This window comes from Helianthus annuus, chromosome 11, assembly GCF_002127325.2.
Source record: "Helianthus annuus cultivar XRQ/B chromosome 11, HanXRQr2.0-SUNRISE, whole genome shotgun sequence".
NCBI lineage: Eukaryota > Viridiplantae > Streptophyta > Magnoliopsida > Asterales > Asteraceae > Helianthus > Helianthus annuus.
The window spans coordinates 28,636,820-28,654,093 of NC_035443.2; the positions used below are offsets into that span (position 1 = coordinate 28,636,820).

Here is a 17,274-nt window from a genome sequence, read left to right on the forward strand (position 1 = left end):
TAACACACGAGTCAGATCCAAGTGATTCATCTTGTCTATCTGTTTTTATTTTTATTTTTATTTTTCAGCATTTTAGATAGTTTTATTTTCTTTATTTAAAAATCTTTTCTAACATTTTGATTTGATTAGACGTTGAGGATAAACCGGTACTAAAAGATCTTGTGTCCTTGGACGACCTCGGTATCTTACCAACACTATACTACGTCCACGATAGGTGCACTTGCCCATATGTGTGTTTAGTGTTAGTAAATATCGTGTTTTATAAATTTAAAACTTGGCTAAAAAGTGTAAAAGGCTTAAAATACATACCTAAATTATATACACACTTAAGCACGCAACAAGTTTTTGGCGCCGTTGCCAGGGACACAAGGATTTTAAGAAAGTTAGGAATCAACGGCCTAATCATTTTTTTTATTTTTTATTTTTTTTAGGATTTTCTTAGATTTTTCAGCTTCTGCAGAGCTCAGCACGGGCCGTGCCTGGTCGGACACGGGCCATGCCCAGCAGTGTTACTAGCAGTTTTTAATTTTCCAAGTTACAGAAGGCTGACCACGGGGCCGTGTCGGTGCAACACGGGGCCGTGTCCAACTTTCTAGTAACAGGGATTCGGAAAACAATCACTATAACTCCGACGACGGGCCGTGTTCACTGAGCACGGGGCCGTGGTGAACTTTCTGACCAACATTCTTTTTTGTTTTTGTTGCAGGACTTGGAACCAGACGCCACCTCTACGTAGTGTATGAGCTCCAATTCTAATAAAGACATAAAAGAACCTCTAGAAGAACCCGAACGCTTTCTCAGAAAAAGACTAAAAGCTAAAAACCAAGAGAAGGTTTCGGGGGACCCACTTCCAATGGCGGACCAACGTACCCTCATGGACTACCTACGACCCACCGTAGGTAATCTCGGCGCCGCTATCAATGCACCGATTGTCGAAGCCAACAACTTCGAACTTCGGCCACATTTGATACAGATGCTTCAAAACTCTGCAACCTTTCATGGGCTTGCGGACGAGGATCCCCATCTACATATTACTAATTTCTTAGAAATATGTGATACCCTTCGGATCAATGGATCATCAAATGACGCCATCCGCCTTCGAATGTTTCCATTATCACTAAAAGACCGAGCAAAAGCTTGGCTTAACGCCCTCCCAATTGGTTCGGTAAACACCCGGGATGAAGTAGCCCAAAAATTTCTATATAAGTATTTCCCTCCCGCTAAAACGGCTAAATTAATGACTGAAATTAATACATACTCGCAAGAGGAGGGGGAATCCTTATATGAAATTTGGGAAAGGTTCAAGGAGCTATTACGAAAGTGTCCCCATCACGGTCTTGCGGTGTGGCAATAAGTATCCACTTTTTATAATGGACTGTTGCCACATACTAGACAAACACTTGACTCTAGCTCTGGGGGACTTTTAGGTAATCGCCGCCCGCATGAAATATATAATCAAATTGAGGAAATTGCTCAAACCAATTTCCAGTGGCACACTCCCCGAGGCAATAAATCTATTGCCCTGGGCGCCCATAAGGTTGATGAAAGCACTTCTTTACAAGCCCAAATCGAGGCCCTTTCTTCTAAAATTAAAAAGTTAGAGATGACAAAATTAGTCTCGGTTATAGCTTGTGAAGGGTGTGGTGGGCCACATGAAAATTGGAGTTGTATGAAAGAAACAGATGATCAACCAGAATCGGTAAACTACATTGATAATAGACCTAGGCCGTCGGGTCCTTCAACGTTTACCTACTACCAAGGATGGCGTAACCACCCTAACCTTGGTTGGAGAGAACCCGGCAATAGTAGTAACCAGCAAAGCCTAAATCAACGAACAAACTTTCAACAACCAAGAAATGAGTCACAAAATTTCCCTCAACAACAAGGTGGACGAGAAAGGCTTGAAGATACTATATCTCGCCTCATCTCCGACACTGAAAAGAAAAACTCGGATAGGTTTCTACAATTAGAATCAAATTTTAGAAATCAACAAGCTAGTATACAAAACATCGAAAAACAAATAAATCAACTAGCCCAAAATTTCTCCGAGAGACCGCAAGGCGCGTTACCAAGTAATACCGAAACAAACCCAAAGGCGCAAGTTCATCTCATAACGCTACGGAACCGTACCGTGGGTCCCGCGGAAGGGCCACCGCCTACTAAGGAGATCGAAACACTGCCCCAACAAGAGAAGGTTTCTCCTCCATCACCAGAGCCCACCAAGGCTCCTCCGGTTCCGTACCCCGGTAGGTTAATCCGTCAAAAGACCAATGAGCAATTCGCAAAATTCGAAAGTCTACTAAAACAATTGCATGTCAACATTCCTTTCATTGACGTCCTAACCCAAATGCCTAAATACTCAAAATTCATGAGGGACTTCCTCACTCATAAAAGGAAAATTGAATCATTGCAATTAATTAACTTAGGCGAAGAATGCTCCGCCCTCGTACTCAACAGACTCCCCCAAAAGAAAATTGATCCCGGAAGCTTCACAATTCCTTGCTCGATTGGGGACTCCCCCATTCGTAATGCACTAGCTGATCTTGGGGCTAGCATTAACCTCATGCCCGCATCAATGTTCAAGCGACTCGGCCTGGGAAAAACGAGTCCTACAAAGATGAGTACACAACTTGCTGATCGATCCGTCAAATTCCCGCAGGGTGTCGCAGAAAATCTACTAGTCAAGGTCGACAATTTCGTTTACCCGGCCGACTTTATCATACTTGATATTGAAGAAGACACCGAAGTCCCCTTCATACTAGGGAGGCCATTTCTAGCCACCGCACAAGCAGTGGTAGACATGAATGACGGAACACTCACTTTAAAATATGGGGATAAGGAAGTGAAGTTCGGGGTTGGGAAGAGAATAGAGGACGATGACCCGGTCAATTACATGAAGGTTATTGATTCGACTTTGGATGATGCTCTCCGACGGTGCAAAATGGGATGCAAAACATCCCGCTCGGAAAACATATAACCTCACCTTGGGTCTAGCCAAGGACCCTTATAAACGTGGCGCACCACGGAGGCATTCTGCGGAACTATCCTTAGTTTAGTTTAATCTTTTAGTTTAATTTTAATTTGCAGAAATAAAACACACTCTGGATGGTCAAGGATAACAAGGGAAACGAGAAACATCGCCCCATGCACTAAAATAGAGCAATCTGACAACGATCTCTCGATTACAGTAGGCTCAGCATGGGCCGTGTTCACCCAACACGGCCCCGTGTTGCACAATCTGCAGCAAATCGCCCAGTTCAGGTAACTGGACACGCCCCCGTGCCCAGGCTTCTGTTTCTTTTCTTAAATTTTTGTTACTGGCACCTGAACACGGGGCCGTGCCCGGTCCCCACGGGGCCGTGACCAGACTGCCATAACATAAAATTTTGCTTTTAACACCATTTTACACATTCAATCAACCTAAAAACTTGTTTTTTGGGACACATTGAGGACAATCTGTAATTTAAGTGTGGGGGGGATGCTAAAACCTTGAATTTTGCAAGTCCTAATAACAAGCCTTACACAAAACTCTATTGGAACCGCTAATCACCCCAAATTTTTTCCATAACAAGCCTTACACAAAACTCTATTGGAACCGCTAATCACCCCAAATTTTTTCCAAAAATTTTCATTTTTTTTACTTGTCTAAGTTTAAGTTGGGAATTCAAGTCTTAACAAGGTTATATTTTTACAAGTTTACAACCGATAGCGTCGTGATAAAAAGAACCAACATAAGAAAATTATGAAAAGGCATGACAAACATAGTTAAAATTTGATTATATATACTTGATCACATAAAAAATATATATCTTTACACTAAATGCTCATTTTTCGTTTCTTGTGTGAATAGTCGCTTGGTTCATACAACTCTAGAACTTGCCACAACAATACATTCCCGGTCCTTACCAACTTAAACTCGAGTAAGTAAATGATGGAGGCATTAGGACTAACCCTTCTTTTATTCTACACCATTATTTTTCATTTTTTTACCACCTACCCAAAATCCCCCTAGTTAACCCCTTTGAGCCTAAACCTTTTCATTTCTTAACCCAAAACAACCCTTTTAACCCACCTAAACCTTTTTTTTAACCCTTTTTTTAGTAACAACGTTCGGTTCTCTTATAACTTCTTAAAAAAAAAAATCTATATTTTTATTTTGATGAAACCAAATAAGCAAACAAAGTTTATCAAAAATAACTTTGTTTGAACAATTCATCAAAATAACATAAAAATATGAAAAAATAATAATAATAATAAGTCTTTTAAACCGACGTTTGTTACGCCTTTCGCCCTTTTTACTAACCACTAACCCAACCACCCACCTTTAGCCCAAGCCTAACCCTTCATCCATAAAGTCCTCTTGATATTTACAAAGGCGTATAGTTAAAAAGGAGGAGGATTGATTGCTTGGCAAGCTTATGGTAGGAGTAAGTTCCATGCCGCTCTCGAGTGATTCACTAAAAATACACCTTCGGCCGAGTGTTGAGTGATCCCCCGTGAGGTATGCAAACTTGTATATAAATAGAATTTTAAAAAGGTATGTTATGCCCTAATAAGTAATTTATCTTAAGAAACGTTCTTAATAAATCATGCTGAATAGGATTGTAAATAAATAAAAATAAAATCTCAATAAAGAATCTTGGAAATCCCGACACTTTATGACAAGCCCGAAAACCTTCTCTTCTACCCATTCCATTTGGGAGTGAATAAAGCCACATTATAAAGAGTTTTGCTTGAGAACAAGCAAAGACTCAAGTGTGGAGGTATTTGATATGCGCAAAATGCAACATATAAATTATATCAATTGTGGCATAAAACTAACCTTTTTTTTAGTACTAATGTTGGAAAAAGTGTGCTTTTAACAAAAGAAGCAAAAAGACAGCAAAATCTAACATAAATACAAGAAAAGGGACAAAAGTGAAATGCCCGACCCCTCAACCGCATCTTCCCAAGCAAAACTAAGAAAGCAGAAGACTGAACACGCCCCATTCTCAGCGAGCACTTTTTAATGACTTTAATTGGTTTGTCCGTGGTGTCTTGGCATTATTTTACTGTCTATATAAAATAAAAGATTTACACCATTCATATCTCCACGGTCTATATGGAGGTATGTTGGCTACCTGGTCGGGGGTTAAGGGAACGGTTTGGTAAAAGTCTTGCCATTGTTCAGTGTATAGATCCTGCAAAGGACCTGGGTCAAATTTAGTAGGACCTCCTTCAATACCCAAAGGTATTGGATGGCGGGGGTCCAAACTCTTTGATCCCCTCATAAGTTAAACTACTATTAAAACTTTAACCCAACTACTTAGGACTGCATCCCTGCTGACTCAGACTACTAAGCTGAGGGTAACGTCACCTTCAAAAGAGGGGCCTACCACATTATGCATTAATAACTTAATTCATTATCTTTCAATAATCCGACCCTTTAGGATTGTATCCTTGCTGACTCAAACTACTGAGTTGAGGGTAACGTCACCTTCAAAAGAGGGGCCTACTACAATAACTAAGATAATCTCTTAAACAAGTGCACAAGTGCGAAAATAATCAAAGGTTACACTAACACACGAGTCGGATCCAACTGATTCATCTTGTCTATCTGTTTTTATTTTTATTTTTATTTATCAGCATTTTAGATAGTTTTATTTTCTTAGTTTAAAAATCTTTTCTAACATTTTGATTTGATTAGACGTTGAGGATAAACCGGTACTAAAAGCTCTTGTGTCCTTGGACGACCTCGGTATCTTACCAACACTATACTACGTTCACGATGGGTGCACTTGCCCATATGTGTGTTTAGTGTTAGTAAATATCGTGTTTTATAAATTTAAAACTTGGCTAAAAAGTGTAAAAGGACTTAAAATACATACCTAAATTATATACACACTTAAGCACGCATCAGGTACTGTTTAAGGTCCAGCCCTACGTTCATACATGAGCTTTATACCATCTTTATTTGTCTTACCTAAACAAAGCAGTTGTACCCGTGCAAATATTGTAACTAAAACATACCATGCATTCACAAAAGTTACGTGCGCAGCAGCGCATTAATAAAGTTACTTGCGCAAAAGCGCATTAACTAAACATTACAAAGAAATGGGATCCACATCCCAAGTGTGTCCAAAACAAACAACTATCAAGTACAAGATAACCTATTCTAAATCTTCATCATCAGAACTACAAGAAATTTGGTGCTTTCCCAACACAAAGTATGTGTGGAAAAAAGCATATAGTGTGTTGGTAGTTGTCTTTACCTATACATAAATTAAGTGTAATAATGTGTAGACTCGTGACTGTGGATATAGGCCATTACCCACACATAAGTTATGTGTAGGTATATAGCAAGCTATACCTACATATATATATGTGTGGCTAAAAGGCATTTATATGTGTGGTTAAAAGTACAACAATTTGTTTATAAGGCAGGTGACATGGCATCTGACGTGGCAGGTGACATGGCATCCGACGTGGCGGGTGACATGGCATGAATATATGTGTAGGTAAAAGTAATCTTATATGTAGGTAAAAGTAATATTATTGTAGGTAAATGTTGAAGATGTGTTGGTATTGATCTTAATATGTGTTGAAACAAATGTAAACTAAAAGGTAGTAAAATCCTACATAATGTCACAAACGTCACGATTGATTAATACATGAAACAAAGTGTCAATTTGATTAATACATGAAACAAATGTAAACTACAAGACAGTAAAATCATAAATAATCAAAAAGCTTGTCAACTTAACAAGAGAATCAAGAGTTGGATCTTGACCATTGATATTGATATGAACTTGTCATTAGCACAACCATAGCTGACACCGAATCCTAGTAGAGCCCTAGCCGCTACCTTGCATCACCTGAGCACCACTCCCGACAGGTCAGCGGTACAAACAAATTTTTAATATAAGAAGCATGGCATGATCTGAGCACAACTGGTCAGCATATCACGTTTTCAGCTTAAATAAGTGAATGATGCTACTGAATTTCTTGATGTTTCCTCCGTTTTCTTTTAGCTCTGCTACATATATTGGCTGCTGAAATGAATGTTGTACATAAGTCTAGTTTTAAAAAGGACATGTGCTGAACAATTAAAAACATCAGTATCCCATTCTATAGGTTGCATACCAGCCCTATATTACCTGACCATAGCCAAGCTAGGACACATTTAAGGATGCGTGCACACTTCACTCATACTTGAATCAACAAATATAGGTTGTGTTGTACTTGCTTCCAGTTCTTGCTGCATAGTGCATATAATGTAAAATGTAGTGATACAAAATTTAACATTGAAGCAAATAAAATGTAATGATACAATATTTAACATCAAAGAGAATGGAAAATGTTAAAAAGTCACGATAACGACACGAACTTAGACATGTAATTAACGTATTTGGGATGTCCAGCTTAGATTTGTGGGTCGATTCCACAACCACATTAAGCTGAACGAACTGTGTTCAGGTCGAGTTGGTGAGTTGGCCCACCTAACCTATTCATTTTTTGACTTTTAAAAATATATATTTATGCTATAACTTAAAATGATTGGGTATATATTTATAGGATGATACCAGCTATGAACAAAAAGCAACCTGCAACCAAGAAAATACAATCTGCCATCTCAGATTTACGTAAGCTACAATCTGACCCGTTTTACAATCAATATGCAACTTGTAATTTAACATTTGCGGTACAAACAATATCCACATGTGGTTATAAAACTAATTAACCCTTTGTTGTAAATCTAAAAGCAACCTCTTGACATAAACCGATTAAGCAGATCAGGTACATCTGGGCAGCTTCATACCGAATTCAGAAAATTAGTGGTAAAAGGAACCGGCACAAAGTAGTTCATATCTGGGCAGCTTCATACCGAATTCAGAAAATTAGTTGTAAAAGGAACCGGTCGAAAGGGTTGCACTTATTAAACGTCTCAAACCACCAATGAGAATTTAATTGTTATATAATAATTGACAAACAAATTTGGAAAAATAAAAGAAAAAAACATACAGTTGTTCGTTGCAGGGCTTCTCACTCGGACCAGTAATCTTGTACTCTGTATTAGTCGGGCTGGCCTTCACCCTAAGGTTTTTTAGGGTCCGCTTTGCCTGATGTAAAGACAATATTAAGAATGTGCCATCAAAAGAGAAAATAAGTGGTCAAATGAGTAAGGAAGTTTACAACGTTACCTTAGCTCAGTCAATTGAGTAAGGATCTTTCACATTTTGGTTGTTGATAAGAAAATCCACCACTGGCCCAGGCTAGTGTTTCCATTATTTCTGAACATGTAAAATTTGTTAAACATCAGATATTTTTAGCCCATAGAGCTGTTATCAATGAAATACAACCCAAATCAATATTACGATTAGGGGTGCAAACGAGCCAAGGCGTCGAGCTCGAGCTCGTTTAACATATGAAAGCTCGAGCTCGAGCTCGGCTCGATTCGAGCTTTATTTCTGAAGCTCGAGCTCGGCTCGAAGGTAATTTTTCAAGCTCGCGCTCGGCTCGGGCTCGACTCGTTTAGTATTTTTTTAATTAATTTATATTAATTATAATTATTATTATTATACATATAATTTAGTTATTTTTTTATATTTATATAAATGGTAATTATTGTTATATAAATATATGTTTAATGTATTAATAAAAAAAATATATAAATAGAAAGCTCGATTAGGCTCGCGAGCCGGCCGGCTCGAGCTCGATAAGCAAAGCTCGGGCTCGGGCTTGTTTACTAAACGAGCTTGTTTTTAGGCTCGAGCTCGAGCTCGAGCTCGTTTAAGCTCGGCTCGTTCGAGCTTTTTTTCGAGCCGAGCCCGAGTAGCTCGCGAGTAGCTCGGCTCATTTGCACCCCTAATTACGATATACCTGTTTGATGTAACATCCTTCAAGATGACAGTTAACTCATGCTTGTTCCTTGGAAGTGAATCCATGTCTAGTTCCTGTGCAAACAATAATTTAACTCATTATCAGCAAATTCACATGAACTAACAACCAAATTAAAAGCAATTAAAATCTTGCTTATACAAGAAACCAAAAAAATGAATAATTTAGTTCATAAAATTCAAAAGAAAAAGTAATAACAGGTTCCCCATTCTCATCTTTGGTCTTTTGTTTCAATGAAAACCTAGAACCACCATTGAATGATCTTTTCTTCTTCTTTACCCACTCCTTCTAATACGCTCTGGTTGACATTAATTTCAAATATTACCAGAAGCAACGTTGTAGCAATACCAGTAATCGGTTGGTCCATGTCACCAAATCTGACATTACAAATGGTAAATTAGGATGATAAGAATAAAACGATATTACCATCTACTATATACACAAGGAAAGAAAACTAATTATAAAATTAAAAAAAAAACTTGAAGGGAATGATTTCATCTACATGTTGAAGAGTTCGCCCAAAAACAACAAGTATGATATCCAGATCAAGAAACAAGATACGCTCACATAACACACAATGAATAACTCAAACAATAAAGAAAATAGGCATGAAAAAAATAAGATTTGCATGATACACATTTTCAAGGGTGATAATTGAAACAATACAGCTCCAACAACTTCCAAATTATCAAAAACTAAACTTAAATAGTCATCTGAACCAATACAGACGAAGTGAACAATACAAAAGAAATGAACTTACCAGGTTCAACTACTTAAGTAGTCGATCTACAAGAAAAAAAAGGCATGCGCTGTGAATAAGGGTGGTCGGAACCCTAGCTGCCGCCTATTTTGTTCCTGCCGCCACCTGAGAAAATCGGCTTGAAACCCTAGCCGCCACTATCGCTGGTCGCCAACCAAAAACCTTGCCGGACTTCCTTTCCTCTGCGGTCGCCAACCAAAAACCTTGCTGGACTTCCTTTCCTCTAGAGACTCTCCGACCCCTCTCTCTCTTTTCGCTCTCACTCTCTCTATATGCAAATGAAAAGAAAATGGAAAAGGCATGATAACCGTGATTGGGATGTGCAGCGGGAATTCAAAATTCGAACGCAAGAATTGGCCGCCCAAAAATTCATCCACGCGGGTTTCTATAAGGCGTGTGTATGAACCAGGAAAAAGAAAAGTATGGGAATCTAGGGTTTGCAAAAGAGAATATATACGGGGTGTTTGGGTTAGCTTATTTTGAAGCAATGACTTATTTACTTATAAAAGTTAATAAGTTGTTTTTTTGAGTGTTTGGATTATCTTATTTTAGACCATGGGGTATGGTGGGCGTGGGTTTGGGGGCATGAGTTGACACGTGGAAAACAAACCCAAACCCACGTCCATGGAGTATGGTGGAGCTTAGGTTGGGGGCTTGGGGGCTTGGGTTGGGGGCATGAGTTTGGTTTGGCCATTGAGAGTCCGCCATGTCACCTTGCTAGCCCGCCCCATGCCCGACTTCAAACCCAAGCCCCAAGGGCCACGCCCAAACCTACGCCCCAACCCAAGCCCCGAGGTGGTGGCTTGGGCGTTTTCAGCCAACCCACGCCCCAACCCAAGCCCCATACCCCATAGCCTTAGAGGGGTTTGTGTGTTGAAAAGTCATTTTTGAGAAGTTAGAATTTCTAATTTCTCACTTATGACTTATATAAGTTAATAAGTCATTTTTTAGAAGAAATCCCAAACACCCACATAGATCTGAAATATTTTGATTTTGAATTTTGAAAGCCCGCTCATCTAAATCCCGCCTAAGAGATAGAGGGTGTTTGAAAGTAGTTGAAATTCATTTGTGCTTTGAATCCTTATACATAAAGCTTCAAGGCTTGTAAATGTTGAAAAAGTGGCAAATGACCATTTCTTCCATTCGGATATGCATTATATGTATAGTATAGATATATGTTATGTTATATATAAAAGTTTGAAAATTATATAATTATAATTAATATAAATTAATAAATCAAATAGGAGTCAAGTCAGAGCCTAGCTTGAAAAATTACCAACAAACCAAGCTTGAGCTTTAGATGGAGCTTGGAGCCCTCATAAGTTATTTTATATATATCAAATATCTATACATATTGTACATTTCTAAATATGTGTAGGTATTTGTTTTGCCACATCACCTTATAAAAAAAATTAAATATGTATTTTATATGCATTTAATATCTACACATATTGTACATTTCTAAATATGTGTAGATATTTGTTTTGCCATATCATCAAAAAATATATATTTACTTATTTTATATATATCTAATATCTACACATATTGCACATTTAAACATATGTAGGCATTTAATTTGCCACGTCATTTTTAAAAAAATAAAATAAATAAATATTAACTTAGTTTATCTACATAATTTTTTTTAAATTATGTGTTGGCAAACATAATCATTTACCTACATATATATTAGTTTTTTACATATATGTAGATAATTTACCTACACATGACGAAAATTTGCCACATGTGTAGGTAATTTAATATTTAATCGATTGCCAATTTTGGGGGGAAATTTTTCCACCAACACCAAGTGTTGCTAAAATCCATTACCAACACATATTAAGTGTTAATCATTATGAAAATATATTATCAACCATTACCCACACATATACAAACATGTGTAGGTAAATACCCACACATTTACATGTGTAGGTAAATTATGTGTGGGTAAACACCCTAATTTCTTGTATCCGCTTCATTCGGGAAAATTTCCTTCAGGTGAGCAACAAAATCTTCAGACTGAAACGTTGTGGTCACCAGATCCATCACTGGAAGGCGTAAGTTGTTATATTCTGCTTTAACAGCAGCGTGGGCAGCACCAGTATTAACCCCGCGCGTGGCACATCTGCTGTTATCCCAGTCGACCCTTAGCGCATCGGTAACATGCTGGGTACATTCCGCATACCCTTGAGCATACCCATCATTGCGTGCGGTTACCATCAAATGGGCAATAGTCAGATCTAAGTCAATGGAGGTCAAGATCGAATTTGCAACCTGCGCGGGCAGAAATCATAACAAGTTAACACAACACAAATTCAACATATTTCAAAGGATTGATACACTTACATTGATATTCCCATGATGTTGCATCCACAACATATCATTCTTCAGGGGTTCAACCAAGCTCTCCGCCGTCACTCGCGCAATCTCAGAACATTCCAACTTCTCTTCAGTCTCGATAAGTCGGCGCACAGCTTCAGCTTTCTTAACTCGCTCAAGTTGTAAATATTTTTTGGCAGACTCGAGCTCCGCCTTGGTTTGTTCCTGATCAGTCAATAAAGAAAGTTCTTCTATCTCCTTATTTCTAAGGGCAAGGGTGGCGTAAGTTTGTACCTCTCTCTGTTCAATCCTTTCTCTGTGTGAACGAGCCTCATCACGAGCGGCTTCGGCCTCCGCTTTTTCTTTCTTTAACCTTTCAATCTCCGCCTTGAGATTGTTATTATTCCAAAGAACCATCTTCTCACTATTATCTTTATCACAAATTTCCCTCCATTGTTTTCGCTCTTCTGAGAGAAGAGCAACTTCAGATTCAGCTTTCTTCTTCCATCTCATCGTGGACCAGTCCTCTATCCTCTACTCACTTTCAAACATTGCTTGATCAGCATCAAGTTTCGCTCTCAATTCGGCAACCTTCGCCTTTTCTTCAGCAACTTCCTTTTTCGACGCTTCAAAAGCGTCCCACTCCCTATGCATGTGGCGCCATTCGCGCACTATCCTATGAGTAGTGGAAGTTGAACTGGCCGTTTCTTCCAGATAGGAATGATAAGTATGATCATGAGATCGTTCCTCTTGAAATTTAACTTCAGCAGGTGGGAAGATACCCTGCAACCAGTCACGGCATACTTGCCAATCCAAAAAGGTATCGCCTTGCTTTAGTTTCCACATAGGCGCATGAATTTCGGAAGCTCTCTTCTCTGAGTACCTACGATAATAATAATCCCCTGGAGTTTCTTTCGGGCGGATGGGAGAATCTTCCTCATCATATACCACAAAGCCCTGATCCACATGAATTGGGTTTTCTTCAACATTATCTCTGGGAGGAGCGGAAGTAGTCGTAGAAGAGGGAACGGTTATCACAGGAACCTCTTCTTCAATGATGGATTTTCCTCTTTCGGGTCCATGCGCCACAACTTCGGTAGACTTTGGCTTGGCAGCACCAGCGTCAACCGTCTCCGCCTCTACCACCTTCTCCGCTTCCAACTAAACTTCAACAGTTTTCTCCACTTCCACAGCCTTCTCCACCCCCGCCTCTACAGTCTGGGTACTCTCCAACTGTTCCTTGATAGATGCGCGGGGTGGTGATAACGGAAAGTCATCATTAAAAATAGATGACTCTTGATGAGCAGGTGGGATAGGTTTTTCTGCAATGGAAGGTAACAAAGTTACTTTATAAAATGATAAAGGCAGAAACCCAAAGAGGACACTTACCAGGAGAGAACTTGGAAACAAAAGCATCAAGATTGCCTTTTTACCAATCTTCTTTCTACCGATCTTCTTCACAGGCTGTGCCATAGCCCCACCTTCCGACTGTTTCCTCTTCACCGCCTTAGTCCTCAGCAAGGGCTCAGGACTCGAATACAAATCAATGGGATCATCAGGATTTTGTACCGGAATGTCTGCGGTGTCTCGAGGCTCCGGTTTTGGTTTGCTAATAGCTACAGGCGCAAGACCCTATAACGTATCAGATACCACTACGTAATCACAACAGGGTTCAGAGAAAAGGCGTGCACCTTTATTCTCTTCCTTGGGAACTTTCACCTTTGGCGCATCAACCTTCTTCGGCGCAGCAGTAGCAGCCGGTGCATGCCTCTTTTTCTTCTCAGGGCCTATGCCTAAATCAATCAACTCACCTAACCAAGAAAATCATATTGCAATATTACCCAATGCGCAACATGTAGTGAAAAGTAATATTGCAATATTACAAATTATATGAACTTACCAACATTAGTAGAAGGTTGCGCCGATAAATCCTCATCTTTTGGAAGCGCAAAGTTCTTTACTATCAGGTGATACCAGGGCTCTTCATTAGCACCCTTCTAAACGGTTGTCATCCTCCCATTCCCTCTCTTGTACGCCACAACATACAAAGCAACAACTACAAAGGCAAAATCAATAACAGTTCCGCATGATATAAAAAGAAAAGAGGGAAGGAAGATATCAGGACTACTCTTGTCATCCTCCACATACACTGGCTTATCATGATGGTCCGCTTTCCAGTGAAAACTCATCCCTGCAGCAACTAAGCCCCTTTCAGGCAGTTCAATAGAAGGCACATCCTTCATATCCTGGTACCATATCTCTGCCTGTGGAGTCTTAAGGGTCTCCACCTCAATATCCTCCGCACCTCGGAAAGTCATCTTCGTCGGAATAACTCCGGCGTTGATGTAAAAGAACTTGGGGTTCCATTCATGAAAAGACTTTAGAGGGACAAGCAGAAGCTTTTTGGCTGATGGACGTTGAGCAAATGAGTAAAAGCCTTGAGCACAATGGAGTTCATAGAAAACTCGAAAACGAACAACAGTGGGTTCGATATGCATCGATCGGCAAAGAAATTCGAAATGTCGAATCCGAACCATCCCCATGGGATTTAACTGAGAAATGTGGAATTTATAGTAATCAAGAATATCAAGGACAAATCTCGTCACTGGTAACTGGAAGTTACCCTCGGTAAAATAATCCCAACACAGAGTTATATGACCGGCCGGAGCTTGAGCCGCCGTCTGCCCCTCTTCTGGGTAAATAACAACCCAACTCTGAGGGAACTTAAAATTTTTAACGAGACCATAAAAAATCTCTCTCGACCATTTCATGAGAAACCCCTGAAAAATGTACAAATTGAGCAGTTCAGCAGCATTCACAATTCGTTCAGTTTTCTTTTCTCTCTCACGAAAATTATAGTGGTATTACCCCCTCCCCCCAAAACAAGAAGCTCTGCCACGTTGTAAGTATTTTAACCCCTGATCACTAATTCGTTACCCTCCTCGATTGATCTAGGACCCAGCAACTCATGTCAAGGCTCTGCCTGACTAAGTCCGTTAGGGTTCTGTCTCATGATGTATGGCTAATGTGATTTGGGTTATCTTACTAACACGCGTGCATTGCTTATTTTTAATAGAAACTCAAGAAAATAATCAGGAAATACTACCAGAAATCCCGTAGAAAAATATAAGTCTACAATGTGAGTCATTTCTCTTTTCTCACAATTTGTGAGTCCATTCTCTTTTCTCACAGTTTGTGAGCCATTTATTTAAAATGTTTCACAAAACCCTGAAAGTTTATCAAGTTATAATTACAATTAATAAGTGTTTGTATTCTACAATTACTGCCGGTATGTGGGGTTTTGTATACACTACTAATCAAGCGTTACTATTAGACAAAGAGTTAGCCAATAGTAATATGACCATGGTCATTGTAAATGCCAACGTGACAAATACTGAATGAGTAATTGGGTAGATATAAACATTGTAATCGCTTTTAATACTGTAAAGTTATAAAAGCTTATTTTTATAAACTGGAATTTACTCGCCAGTATTTCTTGCTGATAAAATATTTTTAAAACACGTTTCAGGTAACTTGATGTGAAAGTTCTTAGAAGCCAGCTATGAAGCATTAAAGGCTTAAAGGAAGTGGCTACAAAGTTACCTAAATAAAAAGTTTATGTTTTCAGCAACTAGGGTTTATCCCTATAAAAATATTATGAATAAAATATGGGTTTTATCCCATTTGTTTAACATAAAAGTTTGATGTTTTGAAACTCTGAAATTTATTTCCTAACTACGATCCTAATGTCTTATTTCCGCTGCCAAATTAATAAACACCGATACTCCGGCTTGTGCTCGCGGCTCCCTCTCCCGGGGTAGGGGTCGGGGGTTGCGAGAGAAGGTGGTATCAGAGCCACTAGTTTAAGACATTTAGGTGTTCTTAAATACCTAAATTTTAAACAATTATGTTAGGAAATAACTTCTGTGTTATTCTGTGTAAATATGTATATTATTATTTTATGTCATTTTGACAATTTTCTTAGTTTACAGTATGAGTGATCAGGGTACTTCTGACGTTTATCGTCACCTACCTCATTGTCCGATAGATGAAGGAATATCTCAGCCAACCTCCGGATACACAGCCAATTCCGAGGGAATCTATGTTTTTAAAGCCAAATCCGAAGAACCTTGTCCCCCTAAGAAAAGAGGGTGGTTTAGTAGAGCAAAAGTAGAAAGGAGAAAAAGAATGAGAAAAGTCCAACAACAGCAATAGTGAACAGAGCTGAGAGAAAGACCCAAAATCCAGAAGCTAAGCCTGTATGGGAAGAGGAATTGGATAGACAACAAGCCAGCTTTCATATGTTTAGAAATGCAGATGTAGAACTTGATCTCAACCAAGTAGCAGTACAAGAACCACAATTACTACCTTTATACCCTGACCTACCTATGGATCTAGAACAAAACTAGGAAAACCGACTTCCAATCCCAGTCTTTGATCCAAATGAGATACCTAGGATTCCAGCACCAAACCCTTTAGATCAGTGGTGGGCCAGTGGGCCAATGACTGGGCAATTCAGGAATTACTAAATAACCCATATCCTTACGGAGAACCAGAATTACTTTACCCTGAACCTGTACCAGCTCCAATGCTGCCCATGAGCCATGAGAATGTGGTAGAACTTCGCCAGTATGGTGAAGAGTTGGTTGAGGAAGGAAACCGGATTCGCCAAATCGGAGAAAAACTCGTCTGGAAATATGACGAGAAGGAGATGCAATATTAGAAAGTCTACGCCTACTATATATATATATGTATATGTGTAATTTCTGTTACTTAGAAAAAAAATTATATCAACTAAGATAGATATAAATTAATATATATATATATATATATATATATATATATATATATATATATATATATATATATATAGTGGAGGGTTCAAATGCGAATAAACTTTTTGTAACAAAAAAAAAGAACTTTCAATAAGAATACTTCATTTTACTTATTTAATATTTGCACTTAGTTTTAATGTAAGGTTATATTTCTAAACGTACATAGATCATTAATTTATAGTTTTCCTATTTAATAGCTAACTACATTAAATTTGTAACTTATTTTCCAGATATTTTTTTTTTCAGAAAAAAAGTAATTTAGAGTGTTGGACAAATTACTAGGTGTGTAGGATAAATTGCGAGTTGTGTAGGATAAATTTAAATATGTGTAGGATAACTTTCGAAATATGTAGGATAACTTTTTGTGTGTGTAGTAAAAAAATAGTGTAGAGGATAATAATCTTTATGAGTAATTAATTACTTAAACATAGTAATAATTGAGATGAAAAAAATATTAGTTAAGATTTTACAATTGTACCCTTTGTT

The 17,274-nt window shown here is 38.5% G+C and overlaps 1 long non-coding RNA gene across 6 annotated transcripts; it reads right to left on the bottom strand.

The window, feature by feature from the left end:
- Positions 1-6,619: 6,619 nt before the first annotated feature.
- LOC110889932 lies at positions 6,620-10,066 on the bottom strand. Of its 6 annotated transcripts, none has more exons than XR_002564060.2 (7): positions 9,638-10,066; positions 8,860-9,254; positions 8,181-8,270; positions 8,002-8,099; positions 7,747-7,856; positions 7,137-7,237; positions 6,620-7,028 (listed from the first exon to the last, which is right to left on the bottom strand). It is a non-coding gene; the product is annotated as an uncharacterized LOC110889932 (long non-coding RNA). The 6 variants fall into 6 exon arrangements; XR_002564059.2 differs by lacking the exon at positions 7,747-7,856 and having other exon boundaries at positions 8,860-8,933; positions 9,076-9,254; positions 9,638-10,063; XR_002564057.2 differs by lacking the exon at positions 7,747-7,856 and having other exon boundaries at positions 6,620-7,031; positions 7,123-7,237; positions 9,638-10,064.
- Positions 10,067-17,274: the final 7,208 nt, after the last annotated feature.